The sequence below is a fragment of the Dendrobates tinctorius genome, unplaced genomic scaffold, assembly GCF_039654945.1.
Source record: "Dendrobates tinctorius isolate UK_male_01 unplaced genomic scaffold, ASM3965494v1 ptg000060l, whole genome shotgun sequence".
Taxonomy (NCBI): Eukaryota; Metazoa; Chordata; class Amphibia; order Anura; family Dendrobatidae; genus Dendrobates; species Dendrobates tinctorius.
In genome coordinates, this window is record NW_027361728.1 from 42,930,798 (window position 1) to 42,949,367 (window position 18,570).

Genomic DNA, 18,570 nt, shown 5'->3' on the forward strand with positions numbered 1-18,570 from the left:
TACATGTAATCTGGGTGAAAGAGACGGAAAATGCTCCCCCTAGTGGCAATTATATATATTTCTCAAAAAATCTATAATATTTTTCATATAGAAATATTTGCAAACATTGCATTATTACATTTTAATTACTATTTTAAGCTTAATTTCACAAAAAAAATCAAACTACAAGAAAACTGGTGGCACCTTCCCTTTAAGTTTTTTTCAATGAATCTGTGTATATATGCATGTAGGGTAGTGTGTGTGTGTTTTAACATCACTTACAGCCATCTTCTCTGGAATCCAGCACTGTTCTGCTCCTCTTCTCAGTGATGTCACCACTCTTTAGGCTCTCTGGCTCACACTGCACCACTCTGTGTGACTTGGAAATGGCTTTTACAATATAAAGCAGTGGCACATCAGAACAATGCTCCATATGCTTACATTGTATAAGAGACTTTTGGCTCACGCACAGAGTGATCCGGAGTCTACAGAGCAGTGACATCACTGAGAAAAGGAGCAGAATGGTGTGGGATATCAGAGAAGACAGCGATAGGTGAGTATATTAACACATACACACTACAGATTTAGTAAAAAGAAATCTTCACGGGGGGGCATCTTTAAGGGCAAACAAATACTGCTTTCATTTTCTTCTAGAAAAGTGTGTATTGTTTGAGCATTACCTCAGAAATGAAGGGAAGACATGGTGCTCAAAACAAGTGTATGCTGCTAGACAATATAAATTGGGTAGCGCGTTTTAGAAAACACAAGACTAACAATCTCTTTGAAAGTCTCGATTGCAGCAGCTAGAATCTGATATAGAGACAGGGAAAATGACAGCTGGAATATGGTGAAAGAAGTGAAAACAGCAAGAAGCTGATGATGTGTATGTGAAATGCTCAGAAGCATTCGCAGCTTTGATGAGATGTCAGGAATGCATTCTGAGATGGATAGGTATATGCCGCGTGACTGACCGGTATAGTTTGCTGGATTACCGACAATCTAGTAGACGAGATGCTCACTTGGCTATGTCATAATAGATTAGTTTTGCCTTTGTCTTTTTTTTCATGTTAAGATGTTTTACCTTCTTTCAGTAGATCTAAAACAGTAAAAAGATAAGGAATGAAAAACAATAAGCAATCAGTAACATAAAAATATAACTAACATACCTTAAAAAAAACTAGGAAATCATTGCAAAATCTTAGAAATTCAATTCAGTTATTGCACATTTTTCCCAGCCAGGGCAACGTCATTGTGAATTTGCTCATTGTTTGAATTCACTTTGACTTACACATTTCAATGGACATTTTGGGGGCAGGATTTTAATATCTCAAACTTTGTGCTGTAAATGATGGCAAGAATGTAGAGTGAGATTCACAGTTAGTAGATTTCGTTAGTAGTAGACAGTGACTAGGTGTTTGGAGACACAAAGTGCAGAGCAAAGCATAGTAAAACCTGACACCCATTGGCTGTTGTGCTTGTAATAGGTCAGGATCCAGAAAATATATTTCTTCTGCTATTTTGCTCATTTTGAGCCATATCTTAATCTAAAGTAATGCATTACAGCCTTTTAATAATCTACAAGACTAAATAATAGATGAAAGAACCCGAAATCTATAAATGCTGCTGCATATAGTGGTGAATGTGAAATTACTCTGGCACTTACTATAGTTACTGTATATTGCACTTGAAAGGTCAGAATTCCTTTCACCATAACTGCACAGTTAATTTCAGGATATGGAAGAACTGCTTGCCCCTATAAATACACACCACCGGGACTTATGTACCATAGTGTAATTTTTCTGGTATGTTAATATGGCAGAAACCCCTCACAGTCCATGCTAGTGAGATATGTTTCTCTACACCTCCATAAATCATTATAGTACCATTACATTTTTGTTTCTTCATTTCATCACCGGATAGGTATCAGTAATGTTTTTTCCCCTATGTGTAGAAAAACATTTACTGGTTGTCTTCTGCTGCTCCCAGTGCTGCTCTGATCCTCTTCTGAACCATGTGACTGGCCAGATTACTGCACTGTTTGCTGGGCGGGCCGGAAAACACTTTTCAATGTAAATTTATGAGACTCAGAACGAGACTCTCATAGACTTACATTACATGGTTAGCAGTGACTTGTGGTCAGTCAGCGCTGTGGTCAAGTGATGGAAAAAGTGGGACAGAGAATCACCGGAACACACAAAGACTACCACCGGTAAGTATTTTACTATACAAAATGAACATACGTTACCAATACCAATCCGGTGGTCAAATTAAAAAAACAAAACCTGGAATGGTACTTTAAGCTGTGTAGATAGCCAGGTCAGCACTTCTTTTGAATGTTTGCTGATGGAGGCACTTTGATTTCCACCAGTTTCTCCAGTTGACCCCATCACAAAAAGATAAGGGTTTCGCCCATTAGGTATCTCAATGACATTACTTATACTTAATAGAAAACTAAATCTGCTCTATCGCTCAAACCATCCAATAAGTCATTTATGATACTGCTAGTATCTATCAGAATTCAGAGTTATCTTCTGTATTATTTTACCGCGGTGCTATGCGTTCCTAATATTCTAGGAAGATAGGGATAATTAAATCTACTAGTTTAGGAAATATCACAGCTTTGCTTTTACTTTAAGCTAAAGTATCTGAGTGCAGATCAAATAGTTAGATACAGCAGTTATCAAATAATGTCATTTTCTACGTACTCCTTTGAATTTATTACTGTACTCTAGTTTGCTCTGTGGGTATACAGAAAGGCTTCACGGCACCAGCATATGAGATTTGGATCCAGAATAAACTGAAGATCCAGCAGTGCCCTGAAGGGTGGTTGACATTGCCATATTTATTAGGATATCACAGCGAAGTCTTATGACTCATTTTGAACACTCAATAAAAATAGTTATCACTGCTATAAATTAAATGGAGAACTGACTACTTGAAACTCATCAGTAGACCTTTCTGTTCTATTTATTTTTTCATTAACCTTTACATATATTGAAATTCTGAATTTTGTTCCTCTCTTCCCTTGAGCCTCTTGTTACAGATCTTTTAGACAAGGGTACCATCATTACTTTATATTACTTTTCCAATGGCAGTTTCAGACTGAAAAATTCTGCATTGTTAATCAGGACTTTGATGATCCGGAGACCAACAAAATAAACATTGTGAAAATTAGCTATTAAACTATATCAAGGCCATTTCCGAGACACGATGGCATGAAAAGGACATGTACAGTGTACAGGTGAAAATTTGCTGGAGAGGAAAAAGATGATGAAATGCTCAAAGAAAAGACAGAAAATGATTAGTATAGCCTGCTAATGTAGAGTAAAGTGCTGGTGGTTAATGAGATTTTGTGCACATTGAGTCTTTCATAACAATTTAAATGTCATGCCACTGAATACAATCCTGAGGCTGAGCTCTTAGATCTTTATAAGGACTGCATATAACTTGTATGAAGATTATTCAGCTGATGAAGTGCATACTGCAAGTGTATTAAAGGAATTGTAAGCCCATAATTTTGCATTCCCATTTGTATTTGTTTCCAGCCACTGTATGTAGAGATGAAAGCATAAAATAGTAGTATACTGTTTTCTATGGAGCAGCAAGTACAGTACTAAATTGCATATAGCTATAAATGAATCATCCTAAAAAAGAACATTTACAGATAATTTGTACATACACGGTTACAAAGTGCAACCAAAAAGCTTTTCAATAGCCTTCATAATATTTTCCGTGTTTTTTTTTTCTTAAAAACTTATTCACTTCAAAATGTCTCTTTATAAAGATGTGAAATATTTCATTTTTAACATATGAATCCCCATATATTCTGCTTTTCTTCAAAGTCTTATGCAAAACCACTCATTAACATTGGGAGCCTGGGGTCACAGCTAGGTAGAACTTTCTGCGTATGGATTTATGCAGCACCTACTAGCTAGTAAAGAAATCTGTCCATGATAAGCTCCTAATCATACCATGTTATTACCCTACTCCATATGAAGCAATCTGGATCTCCCCAATACAAAATGGAGGTCATAATATTTATATGTTATAAAAAAAATATACATTTTAATATTAATCTACCCAAAGTTTTGGATCTAAACTCCTCAGCATTAACCCTCCAATCCTCTGCAAATCCCTCCACTGGCTCCCAATCCCCCAACGAATCCAGTTCAAACTACTAACACTGAACTACAAAGCCATCCACAACCTGTTCCCTCCCTATATCTCTGAACTAATCTCCCAATATCTTCCCTCACGTAATCTTCGATCCTCCCAAGACCTCCTACTCTCCTCCAAACTTATTTGTTCCTCACATAACCGCCTCCAAGATTTCTCCTGAATATCCCACATCCTCTGGAATTCCACAACTCAACACGTCCGATTATCCACCACCCTCAGATCCTTCAGACAAAAACTGAAAACCCATTTCTTCAGGAAAGCTTACAACCTGCAATGACCAATCTGCCGCCTCACCCTCACCCAAGCTGCTGCCTCACCACCACCAGAGCTTCTGCACCCTCGACTTTCTGTCTCTTCCCCATTATCCCAGAGAATGTAACTCCGCAAGGACAGGGTCCTCTCCCCTCTGTACCAGTCTGTCATTGTAAATTTGTGTACTGCAAACGATATCTATAACTTTGTATGTAACCCCTTCTCATGTACAGCACCATGGAATTAATGGCGCTACATAAATAATAATAACAACCCCTTTACCACCAAGGGTGGTTTGCATGTTAATGACTGGGCCAATTTTTACAATTCTGGCCACTGTCTCTTTATGACGTAATAACTCTGGAACGCTTCCATGGATCCCAGTGATTGTGACACTATTTTCTCATGACATATTGTACTTCATGAAGGTGGTAACATTTCTTTGATATGACCTGCGTCTATTTGTGAAAAAAACAGAAATTTGGCAAAAATTTTGCACATTTTGCAATTTTCCAACTTTGAATTTTCATGCCCTTAAATCACAGAGATATGTCACACATATTACTTAATAAGTAACATTTCCCACATGTCTACTTTACATCAGCACAATTTTGGAACCAAAATTTTTTTTCGTTAGGAAGTTATAAGGGCTAAAAATAGATCAGCGATTTCTCATTTTTACAACACCATTTTTCTTTTAGGGATCACACCAATTTGTCCTGAGTATGCTGATACCCCATATATGCATGTAAATCACTGTTTGGGCGCATGGCAGAGCTCGGAATGGAAGGAGCACCATTTAACTTTTCAATGCAAAATTGACTGGAATTGAGATAGGACGCCATGTCGCGCTTGGAGAGCCCCTGATGTGCCTAAATAGTGGAAACCCCCATAAGTGACACCATTTTGGAAAGTAGACCCCCTAAGGAACTTATCTAGATGTGTGGTGAGCACTTTGAACCCCCAAATGCTTCGCAGAAGTTTATAATGTAGAACCGTGAAATTAAAAAATCATATTTTTTTCACAAAAATGATATTTTCGCCCCCAATTTTTTATTTTCCCAAGGGTAACAGGAGAAATTGTAACCCAGAAGTTGTTGTGAAATTTGTCCTGAGTATGCTGATACTGCATAAGTGGGGGTAAACCACTGTTTGGGCGCATGGCAGAGCTCGGACGGGAAGGAGCACCGTTTGACTTTTTCAGTGCAGAATTGGCTGGAATTGAGATCAGATGTCATGTTGCGTTTGGAGAGCCCCTGATGTGCCTAAACAGTGGAAACCCCCAATTCTAACTCCAACTCTAACCCCAACACACCGCTAACCCTAATCCCAACCCTAACCACAATCCTAACCCCAACACACCCTAACCCTAATCCCATCCCTAACCACAACCCTAACCCCAACACATCCCTAACTCTAATTCCAACCCTAATTCTAATCCCAACCATAACCCTAATCCAAACCGTAACCCTAACCCCAACCCTAACTTTAGCCTCAACCCTAACTTTAGCCCCAACCCTAACCCTATCCCTAATGGGAAAATGGAAATAAACACTTTTTTTATTATTATTTTTGCCTAACTAAGAAGGTGATAAAGGGGGTTTGATTTATTATTTATAGCGGGTTTTCATGTTTGGCAGCTGTCACACACTAAAAGAAGCTTTTTATTGCAAAAAATAGTTTTTGCATCACCACATTTTGAGAGCTAATTTTTTGGCCCACAGAGTCATGTGAGGTCTTGTTTTTTGCTGGATGAGTTGACGTTTTTATTGGTACAATTTTCGGGCACATGACATTTTTTATCGCTTTTTTTTCTGATTTTTGGGAGGCAGAAAGAACAAAGACCAGCAATTCATGAATTTCTTTTGGGGGGGCGTTTATACTATTCTGTGTGGTAAAATTGATAAGGCAGTTTTATTCTTCCAGTCAGTACGATGACAGCGATACCTCATTTATATCTTTTTTATGTTTTGGCTCTTTTATACAATAAAAACTATTTTATATAAAAAAATTATTTTTGCATCGTTTTAATCTGAGAGCTATAACTTTTTTATTTTTGCTGATGATGCTGTATGGGGGCTTGTTTTTGAGGGATAAGATGATGTTTTCAGCGGTACCACGTTTATTTATATCCGTCTTTTTTTATAGAATCATAGAATCGTAGAGTTGGAAGGAACCTCCTGGGCCATCTGGTTCAACCTCCTGCTAAAAGCAGGATTCGCTAAATCATCCCAGTCAGATGTCTATCCAGCCTCTGTTTGAAGACTTCCATTGAAGGAGAACTCACCACTTCTCGTGGCAACCTGTTCCACTCATTGATCACTCTGTCAAAAAGTTTTTTCTAATATCTAATCTGTGTCTCCTCCCATTCAGTTTCATCCCATTGCTTCTAGTCTTTCCTTGTGCAAATGAGAATAAAGATGATCCTTCTACAATGTGACAGCCCTTGAGATATTTGTAGACAGCTATTAAGTCTCCTCTCAGTCTTCTCTTTTGCAAACTAAATATTCCCAAATCCTGCAACCTTTCCTCATAAGACAGGTTTTGCAGACCGGTCACCATTCTGGTCACTCTTTTCTGAACTTGCTCCAGTTTGTTGATGTCTTTTTTAAAATGTGGTGCCCAAAACTGGACACAATATTCCAGATGAGGTCTGACCAAAGAGGAGTAGAGGGAAATAATGACTTCACGTGATCTAGACTGTATGCTTCTGTTAATACATCCTAGAATTGCATTTGCCTTTTTTGCTGCTGCATCACACTGTTGACTCATATTCAGTCTGTGATCTATTAGTATACCCAAGTCTTTTTCACATGTGCTGTTGCTTAGCCCTATTCCTCCCATTCTGTATATACTTTTTTCATTTTTATTGCCCAAATGTAGTACTTTGCATTTTTCCCTGTTAAAAACCATTCTGTTAGTTGCTGCCCACTACTCCAGTTTATTTATATCTCTTTGAATCCTCTCTCTCTTCTCTAGTATTAGCTATCCCTCCTAGCTTTGTGTCATCAGCAAATTTAATCAGTTTACCCTCAATTCCTTCATCTAAATCGTTGATAAAGATGTTGAACAATACAGGGCCCAGGACAGAGCCCTGTGGTACCCCACTTGAGACATTCTTCCAACTGAATGTGCAGCCATTTACGACCACTCTTTGGGTCCGATCACTAAGCCAGATATTAATCCACCTAACAGTTGCCTTGTCCATTCCATACTTAGTCATTTTTTCAATAAGGATTGTATGAGATACTTTGTCAAATGCTTTGCTGAAGTCAAGATATGCTATATCTACAGCATTTCCTTGATCCACCCAAAAAGTGATTCCGTCATAGAAGGAAATTAAGTTAGTCTGACATGACTTATTAGTTACAAACCCATGCTGACTCTGTTTAATCACTTCATTCTTATCCAGGTACTGACATACATGTTGTTTAATAATTTGTTCAAAGATCTTTCCTGGTATAGAAGTCAGACTCACCGGCCTATAGTTGCCTGGATCCACCTTCTTCCCCTTTTTGAAGATAGGAACAACATTTGCTCTTCTCCAGTCTTCTGGGACTTCTCCTGTTCTCCAAGAATTTTCAAAGATTATGAAGAGGGGTTCAAAAATTTCTTCTGCTATCTCCTTCAGTACTCTGGGGTGTAATTCATCTGGACCTGGAGACTTGAATTCATTTAGGTTAGCTAAGTGTTTCCTCACTATCTTTCTGTTTATAGATATCCTGGATTCTTCTATTCCCTTAATAGGACAGTGAAGAACAGTTGATGTTACATTTCCTTTCTGAGAGAAAACAGATGCAAAATAGGAATTTAAAAGTTCAGCCTTCTCAACATCCTGTCTTACCATTTCATCATTTTCATCCTGTAAAAATCCTATAGCATCTTTGACTTTTCTTTTACTTTTGACATATCCCCAAAATCCTTTATTATTGCTTTTGACATCTCTTGAAAGCCTCAATTCATTGTCAGCTTTAGAAAATCTGATTTGTGCCCTGCAGGTTCTGCAGACAGCATTATATTCTTCTTTAGATATGCCTCCCTCTTTCCATTTTATAAACATTTTTTTCTTCCTTTTTAGCATGTGCTTAAGTTCTGTGTTCATTCATCCTGGTTTCCTTAAATGCTTCCTATTCTTCACTCTTTTCGGAATTGTTAACAATTGTGCTTTGAGAATTTCATTTTTCAAGATTTCCCATCCTTCCTGGACATTTTTGTCTTTAAGGATATCCAGCCATTGGATCCCTCCAATTCTCTTTCTGAATCCCTTAAAATCTGCCTTTCTGAAATCTACCCTTGACGTCTGAGTCTTCACAGGTCTTCCTCCTCTAGTTATCCAAAATTCTAAAATATCATGGTCGCTACCTCCTAGGGTCCCAGCCACTTTTACCTCCTCAACCATTTCCTCCCTGTTTATAAGGATTAGATCCAAGGTAGCAGTTCCCCTTGTTTTCTCCCCTACCTTTTGGAAGATGAAGTTGTCAGCAAGAGAGGATAAGAATTTCCTTGTCCTGTTAGTTTTGCCTGTGAGAGATTCCCAACAAATGTCTGGATAGTTGAAATCTCCCATGACCACTATGTCATATTTTTTGGAGAACATGGCCATTTGATGCATAAAGAGTTCATCCATATCTTCAGCTTGCACAGGCGGCCTGTAGTAAATGCCTACAATGGTGTCCTTTCCATTGTTCTGTCCTTGTATTCTTACCCAAACAGTTTCCACAGAACTCCCAGTCTCTGAAGCTTCAATCTCTGTGCAGATTATAGCATGTTATTCCACTTTTTGCTCAGTGGTATGATGATAAAGCATTGTTTTTTACTTTTTTTATCACTAAATGGGTTAATTAATGGGACTGTTTTATAGGTCGGGTCATTACGGACATGGTGATACCAAATATGTGTACTTTTATTGTTTACATTTTTTTTAATTCAAATATTTATTTATTGATGGAATAATCATTGATTTTTTTATTATTTTTTAAAATAGTTTTACAATTCTTTTCAAAAAAATTTTTTATTTAATTCTTACTTTTACACTTTGTCCCACTATGGGACACTCATTTTGTGCAGGTTAATCACTTCTACAGCATGAAGATCTGCCTGCTATAGAAGCTGTCAGAACAGACCAGAGAGACTTCTTGGTCATCACTGCGCATAACAGGAAGTCTCTCAGCTCTGGAGATCTGGATGTCATCATAACGACATTGGTTCTCCATGACAGCGATTGGGACCCCGTGTCATGCCGCGGGTTCTCTGATTCAAAGGCAGAGAGGCTGACAGCCCCTGTGCCGGCTCTGGAACGCTGTGATCTTGTTTGATTGAAGTGTTCTGGGTGTTAAAGTGCTGGGAGCGGTCCGTAACCTCTCCTGGTACTTAGTGCCTGGTGTCAGCTGTGAGAATCAGCTGAAACCCGGCCACGATTGGCTGCACACACCCCTGTGTGCGTGGCCGATCGCTAATGACATACTATTCCATCCATGGGGACTAAGTCCCAGGTCACATGGATTGAATAGTATGTCTATTGGCAGAGAGAGGTTAAAATTACAACACCATAAAAGGAAAAGTCATGGAATTAAGATAATGACAGGATTGAAAAACATGATTTGCAAATAATGAAAATTTTCAAAACATGTTGACTCAGTATCAAGTATGAGCACTACACACAGAAATACATGCCTTGACAGCTATAAGTGAGATTATTAATGTTTGTCTGAGGAATGTTTAGTCACACTGAACGCATTTGGGCAAATCTTCAAGATCCAAGCCTGGCAGCTTCTTCTGCAATTGCCGTCTAATGACATCCCAGATGTGCTGAATGGGTGACAAGTCTGGAGACACTGGAGGCCATTGTAACAGTTTTAGGCCATGCAGACTGCTCAAAATCACACAAACGACATGTGACATGGCATTGATGTGTTTAAAAACAGCTCCTGGGTCACTTCTGAGAAATGGCCGTACCACTGGTTCCACCAGCCAAATATATGTAATGCCGAGATGTTAGTTTATCTGGAATGAAGATTAATGGGGTCCGCCTACCATACATTATGCAGAGGGACCAGCATCACATTCCCTCATGTAAGCCTCTCCATGGCATTTACCATGTAGTCTCAACAGATTTGAAGAATGGTATATAGTGACCTAATCTGTACTGCAAGTAAAACTAGATGTCACATAACAAATATACGGTGTCAAACAGTGTCTACCAAAACCATCAGAAGGTGTTTACATAACATCGGGCTGCGAACCAGATGTCCAGCTACAGGTGTGCCACTGACCTCATTTCACCACTGTCAAAGGCTGTCATGGTGCAAAGCAAGACAGGAATGGAGGCTGGAATTGAGGTCTTTTCAGAGATGATTCGCACTTTTGTCACACACACTTTGTTCTCTGACATAATGATACCTGGGGGTTGATCTGGAGACCTTGTGTGCAATGCCACGAAAGGGGCTTTATGAAGTAATGTGGAAGTGTCCAAGGAGCTGTTTTTCAACAAGACAACGTATGTTGTCTGCATGCTACTGTCAGTAGTCTGCATGTCTTACACATGCTACCATAGCCTGCAGCATCTCTAGACTTGTCTTCCATCAAGCACATCTGGAACATCATTGGTTGGCAATTGCAATGGGAGCTGCCAGCAATGGATCTTGATGATTTTAATGTGAAAGTTGATCCAGCATGGCAGAACATCCCAAAGTAACCATCAATAACCTCACTGTTTGCATGTCAAAGTGTGTAATTGTGTGAATTTCTGAGCATGGCACACATACTATATACTGAATGAATTGAGAAGTTTTGAAAACTTAGTTTCCAATTATTCTTCATTTGCATGTCACCAGCATGTAAATTCATCCTGTGATTGTCTTAATTTCATGACTTTTCCATATTGCTGTTGCAATTTCAATGTTGAAGAGTGTATTTAGATATGAAAAATGGAACATTGGGTATACTTTACTGTCAGTTATGTATGTATACGATATATATACAGTACATTCATATATACAGTGGGTGTGGAAAGTATATGGGTGTGGAAACCCCATTAAATTTTTCACTCTTTGTTTCATTGCAGCCACTTAGTAAATTCAAAAAATTTCTTTTTTTTTCTCATTAATGAACACTCTGCACCTCATCTTGACGGAAAAAAACAGAAATGTAGAAATGTTTGCCAATTTATTAAAAAAGAAAACCCGACATATCACATGGTCATAAGTATTCAGACCCTTTGCTCAGACACTCATATTTAAGATACCTGCTATCCATTTCCTTGTGATCCTCCTTGAGATGGCTCTACTCTTTCATTGGAGTCCAGCTGTGTTTAATTAAACTGATAGGACTTGATTTGAAAAGGCACACACCTGTCTATATAAGACCTCACAGCTCACAGTGCATGTCAGATCAAATGAGAATCATGAGGTCAAAGGAACTGGCTAAGGAGCTCAGAGACAGAATTGTGGCAAGGCACAGATCTGGCCAAATTTACAAAAAAATTTCTGCAGTATTAAGGTTCCTAAGAGCACAGTGGCCTCCATAATCCTTAAATGGAAGTTTAGGACTACCAGAAGTCTTCCTAGACCTGACTGTCCAGCCAAACTGAGCAATCGTGGGGAAAGAGCCTTGGTGAGAGAGGTAAAGATGAACCCCAAGATCACTGTGGCTGAGCTTCACAGATGCAGTAGGGAGATGGAAGAAAGATCCACAAAGTCAACTATCACTGCAGCCTTCCACCAGTCGGGCCTTTATGGCAGAGTGGCCCGACGGAAGCCTCTCTTCAGTGCAAGACATATGAAAGCCCATATACAGTTTGCAAAAACACATGAAGGACTCCCAGACTATGAGAAATAAGATTCTCTGTTCTGATGAGACGAAGATAGACCTTTTTGGTGATAATCTAAACAGTATGTGTGGAGAAAACCAGGCACTGCTCATCACCTGCCCAATACAATCTCAACAGTGAAACATGGTGATGGCAGCATCATGCTATGGGGATGTTTTTCAGCTGCAGGGACAGGATGACTGGTTGACATTAAAGGAAACATGAATGTGGCCAAGTACAGAGATATCCTGTATGAAAACCTCTTCCAGAGTGCTCTGAATCTCAGACTTGGCCAAAGGTTCACCTTCCAACAAGACAATGACCCTAAGCACACAGTTAAAATAACAAACAAGTGGCTTCGTAACAACTCTGTGACCATTCTTGACTGGCCCAGTCAGAGCCCTGACCTAAAACCAATTGAGGATCTCTGGAGATACCGGAAAACGGCTGTCCACCAACTTTCACCATCCAACCTGACGGAACTGGAGAGGATCTGCAAGGAAGAATGGCAGAGGATCCCCAAATCCAGGTGTGAAAAACTTGTTGCATCATTCCCAAGAAGACTCATGGCTGTACTTGCTCAATAGGGTGCTTCTGCTCAATACTGCTCAATACTTATGACCATGTGATATTTCGATTTTTTTTCTTTTTAATAAATTTGCAATAATTTCTACATTTCTGTATTTTTCAGTCAAGATGGGATGCAGAGTGTACATTAATGAGAAAAAAAATGAACTCTTTGGAATTTAAGAAATGGCTGCAATGAAACAAAGAGTGAAACATTTGAAGGTGTCTAAATACTTTCTGTACCCACTGTATCTGACACCATACCAAGATCACCATTTTAGTTTACTGACAATTTACATATAGGAGTGTATTGCTACACTAAGCACACCACTTTTACTCTTCTAGTCTGTTTTTATGTCTTGTATTTTATTATTTAATACAATATTCCTTACTGTTTATTTATATGTCTGTTTTATTTCATAAAGTCCAGTAAAGAGGGTGTGCCTACATTTTATAATATAGGATTTAGTGTAATTCAGTTCTGTAGAACAGGATAGACTACATTGCAGGTTCATTAAAACTGTCTACAGTTTGGCTGTAATAAATTTACACTAAGGCAAAAGAGATTCACAGCACACTCTTGGAGGGGTCGAAACGTCAAAACTTTGTTGCATACTTCACAGAAACTTTTTTATATGACGATTTTCACGAATAAGAAAATCATGCATCACCCAATTTAAGAGTGTGCAGTAAATCACATTTTTTTACCCATAGTATTGCATATTAAATGAACATTTCCCATGAATGCACGCTATTTTTGTACAAAGTCAAGGCCTTCGTCAGACACATGGATTCCAACTTGATGTTTTATTATTTCTGGACAGCTTATCAAAATTATGAACAGACAATACTTTTTACGCACACATTAGAAAACTAGAATAAATCAATGCGATTATAAGTGATCCATGTCTACAGCCAATATTCCTGATATGAAGACATCAGATGCATTCACTGTGAACAGTAAAGTGATGATAATTATAATCAAAATAATCTGTACAAGTTTCTTCAGCTTCAAAAAATTCAAGGATGCCTCCAATTTTTTTAATGGACAGAGTGAAAAAGTGCTCTATTTTTATGTACTGTCTCGGCATTGCTGGATGGTTGGCCACCCTGGTCGGGCAAAGCACATAAAGTGCATGTTCCTATAAGGCAATAAATATAGTGCAAAGCTTTAAAAACCTATGCCGAATATTGTCACATGTTACATAGTAAATTTCCTATGTGACATACCGTATTTATTGTACATGGGAAACAGTGTGCAGAGCTTGCTAATGCACCTGGGTCCCACATCTGAAGGCAACCAAAGACCACTCTCCCACTATTGACTGGTTATCATCTCTTCACCATTATATTACTGTAGCCATTGTACCTATTCTGTCACATTGAGTGCGAAATAATTTACTATGACTTCACAGTATTTATTACCTATAGTCTTAATTAATAATTAAAATATTCTTAATTAATAATTAACACTATTATTCCTGCGTTGTAACATCACTCTTGTTGTGTTTATTATCTATATATTGTAACATTGTTGTATTTATTACAATGACGACATTGTGTTTATTAGACCTATACTATCACATGATTGAGCACATTGCACAGTGAACTCATAGTGTTTAATATCCCTGTACTTTAAAATCAATTTGTCTATTCTCCTGTACTGTGACATCATTGTGTTTATTATCCCTGTACTGTGACATCATTGTGTTTATTATCCCTGTACTGTGACATCATTGTGTTTATTATCCCTGTACTGTGACATCATTGTGTTTATTATCCCTGTACTGTGACATCAGTGTGTTTATTATCTGTGCACTGTTATTATCTCTGTACTATGACATCACAGTGTTTATTGTCTCTGTAATGTGACATAACTGTGTTCATTGTCCCTGTACTGTGATGTCACTGTGGTTATTATATCTGTACTTTGACATCACGTTGTTAATTCTCCTGTATTGTGCCATCACTGTATATATTATCCCTGTACTGTTTATTATTTCTGTACTATGACATCACAGTGTTTATTGTCTCTGTAATGTGACATCACTGTGTTTGTTATTTCTGCACTTCTTACTTCACTTTATTATCCCTGTTGTGACATCACTGTGTTTATTATATCTGCACTATGACATCACTCTCTTTATTATCCTTGTAGTAAAATATCATTGTTTTATTATCCCTGTAAGGTGACATCACTGTGTCATTATCTCTGTACTGTTAAATCTCTGTGTCTATTCTCCTGTACATGATTGGGTTTATTATTCCTGTAGTGTGACTTTACACTTTTTTTTATCCTTATGGTTTACTATCTATGGGTGAATTATACATGTACTGTGAAATGACTAAGAATTATTCCTGTATAGTGACAATACTCTGAATTTTCCAAGAAATGCAGAGATAAAATTTGGAGACTACAGTCTTATCCGGGAACTGGTGCCTGTGGTGACTCAATGTGCAACATTAGAGGATACCAATAGTATAAATTGCATCCAAAGTTAGAGGCGTTCTGACAGACTATAAGATAAGCACATGATATGGACCATGCATTCCCCATCTGTGAATGTGACTCCTCACAACAGTTCTTTGCCTGCAAATGTAACCGCTAACAATAAGCCCAACAAAATTATAAATATATATATATTAATATAACAATATTAACAGATGAAATGAATCACTGTTTTGTCCGTTCATCAGGCGTTGCTTACCTGGAGTCCAATGTTCCAGAAGCATCTCAGGTGTTTCTAGTTATTGTGAATATCTAGGACCGTTTACCTGACTCCGGAAAGTGATATGTTCTTAGAACATACAGTATGTCCTGTCAAAGAAAGATAATACTGGGTCAACGGAAAGTACTACAGACCAAAGATGAATATAATGCTCTCTCCTGTCGTGTAAATTTTAATCTATTGTATTGTGAGCGCCAAAATCATGATAGCAGTATATGAATTCTAACACCCAAATTAGAAACCTCCAAATCTCTGACAAATCTATGCTTTTGAGATCAAACTTTAAAAGAAGTCCAATCAGTTTCCCCAATTTACCATTAAAGAATTATGTAGCATTTATTGTTAGAAGTTATACACTTTACAGTTCGTGCTGACATTGTAAGGGACACACCCTTTTGAAAAAGAAATGGGACTAATCAATTATTAAAACATTTCCAAGAGTGATAACAGAGGCATGAGATGAAATAGCAATCTAGGAAAAGACACTCCAGAACTATTTTTTCATGAAGATTCCAAGTATTTACTAGAACAGACATGTCAGAAGAGCCAACAGATCCTCCTTAACAAGCCAGCTGTTATTGCTCTTCATTGGTACTCTGTACATCTCCTCCCCTCTAAACTATAAGTCCCATCATTAATTGCCCTAGCAATGTTAACACAGTGTCAAAAACCCTTTTGAACCAAGGTTTATGACATACTTTTAATGTAGAAGACCAAAACCTTCGTCTAATTACTAGCCAAATATATGCCATTAAATTGTACATGAGGCGTCCTATATAAGGAATGCTGAATTAAGTCAGTAGATTTAGAATATTATTAATAATAATATTAGAAGCATATTACACAATGAAAATGTTCACTCGACAGGTATAAAAGCCATACTATAAAACAATAAGTGTCTTCTAACATGACTAACTGTAGGCACACTTTTTCTGGTATGAATTAATTGGTGCAATCATCTTAACCATAGAAGCAGTAAACAGGGTCAGTTAAGTGATGAAATAGAACAATAAAAGTGTAGAACAGGGAAAGCTTGTCATCCCACTCCTGAGTATGTCAAAGTTATAAAATAGTTGGTGACAGATACTGAAATGAGATATAAACAGCATAAATGTAGTGATATTTGCAGAATTACATTTGCACTATATTTTTTCTCATTTTGCAAAGTCCACCAATGTTGGTTTTCCCACATTTGTGAAAGTGTCAGAAAGACACCATTAAGCCCTAGTAAAACTCTGTAAGTAGAAAGTATATATAATTATGCATATTATATCATGATGGATGCACTTTCTAAAGAGCATGAGGTGAAAGCTAGAGTTCTCTGATGGAAAATTCATTTCCATGATGATTCGGGGCAAATTGTGGCATTATATATTGCTCTTCAAACATTTCTTATTAGTTTAAATTAGGACTGAAGAATAAAGGAGAATGAATGTCATCTCATTAAGCATAGAGTCATTAAAGGGAGTAAGGTAATTAACAAATAGTTTTAAACTGTTAGAGCAATTCCCCAATTTGTTGCTGAATTTCATCAATCCTACAGTGTGTCCCGCTGCACCTCTCCGATGGAGTGAATGAATTCATTTGCTGTAGATATTGGTAATGCTCGTAGTAGGAGCAGCTTTGGTCGTCTGATGATAAAGAGGATAATCACTTTCCTCTTTCCCTTCAGTAAGACTTATTCAGACCTCAGTGATTCTCCTCTAATGCAAAAAAAACAGGCCAATTTTTATTAATAGGTCAGTTTTCTCTATTAGAGTTTCATCATCTTTCATTCTCTCTCAAGCTTCTCCTATCAATCATGAGAATCGAACATCTCACTCGTGTGCCTTACATGTATAGTCAGATTATCTTTTTATGGACCTATTGGTAAGTTTGATCCGTGACTCATATTAAAATCGGATTAAGATCTCTATGCTTTGGTGCAGGCAAAACATAACATATATCGATGCTTAATGTAGTTACTGATCATATTGTTATAAGATATATGTGAAATATATGATTTGTTAACCATTATCTATTCTTACACTTAGGACCACCCGGTCCTTTTTCCCTATTCCTTCCCCTTCCCCCTCCCCCCTTCTCTCCCTTCCCTCCCTAATAATGTTGTTAAAACCCCAATAAAATGTTTGGAAAAGGAAAAACATAAACTAATTTGCAGCAGTAATGAGTATAATAAGTGCCGAAGTGCAAATCTTTACTCTCTGTAAAGCAATGCAGGATCTCAGAATTTGGATGACAAGTATTTCGGTTTGATCTGGTATTTCAGATTCCAGTAATGAAGCACACACAAAAGAGAAATATCACTGTATCTCTATATAACAGCAAGAAATAAACTTACACACGATACTCTGAAGCTGCGGAGCAATCTTTCTTCCGGAGAGCTGCGGTGTAGTAACGGGAGAGCTGGGATCAGGTAGTCGAAGCCAGGTGATACATGTCAGCTCAATCTCAGGCAGGGCTGTCATTCCACACTACAGGTATATGAGAGTAGAGCAAGCGTAGCATGCCGGAAAGGAAAGTGACTCGGAGGAATAGCCAGGACTTGGGATCGCTCCATCTTGAGCTGATCATCATGCTGCAGCTGAATCCCCTAGCTGTCATTTATGTGTGGCGCTTTTAATGAATGAGGCGAGGAGGCAGGGGGCGCTTCCTCTCTGCTTTGAATGAGATGTCAGCAGGGTTCCAATAGAGAGAAATGTTGCTCACGGCTTGAAGCTGCTTTTACACCAGTTATCGTTCTTCTCTCATTCTCTTCCTTACATACTCAATATTCCACTTTCTTATCGTTCTTGCCTTATGCTCTAACGCCCAGTCAAGATAACTCCTTGCCACCTTCTTTCCCACATTATTGGTATAGCTCACAAGTCCATTACCATTTTCTACATTTTTTTGTGTCCATTCAGAATGAATACTTTTAAATGCATATACCAGGACTAATAGGATTGCAATATCTGCTGCCCAGATTTGCTGCCTTAGAAATTAAGGGATGGTAAATCTTTCATTATTTTCATTTTAGATTGGAATCTATTCCCCATAGTGAGGGAATTCAGACTA

The 18,570-nt window shown here is 37.9% G+C and overlaps 1 long non-coding RNA gene across 5 annotated transcripts in view; it reads right to left on the reverse strand.

Annotated features, from left to right (window-relative positions):
* Positions 1–18,198, reverse strand: part of LOC141092597 (uncharacterized) — a 130,186-nt gene extending 111,988 nt beyond the window's left edge. For 2 of the 5 annotated variants that reach the window (XR_012232851.1, XR_012232852.1), the window contains exons 1-3: positions 17,855–18,196; positions 15,493–15,602; positions 951–1,075 (exon numbers count right to left, since the gene is read on the reverse strand). This is a non-coding gene — a long non-coding RNA (uncharacterized lncRNA). Of the gene's footprint in view, positions 1–950; positions 1,076–15,492; positions 15,603–17,854 lie in introns of all 5 variants that reach the window. The other 3 variants (XR_012232848.1, XR_012232849.1, XR_012232850.1) reach the window with 2 other exon arrangements.
* Between the last annotated feature and the right edge of the window lie 372 nt (positions 18,199–18,570).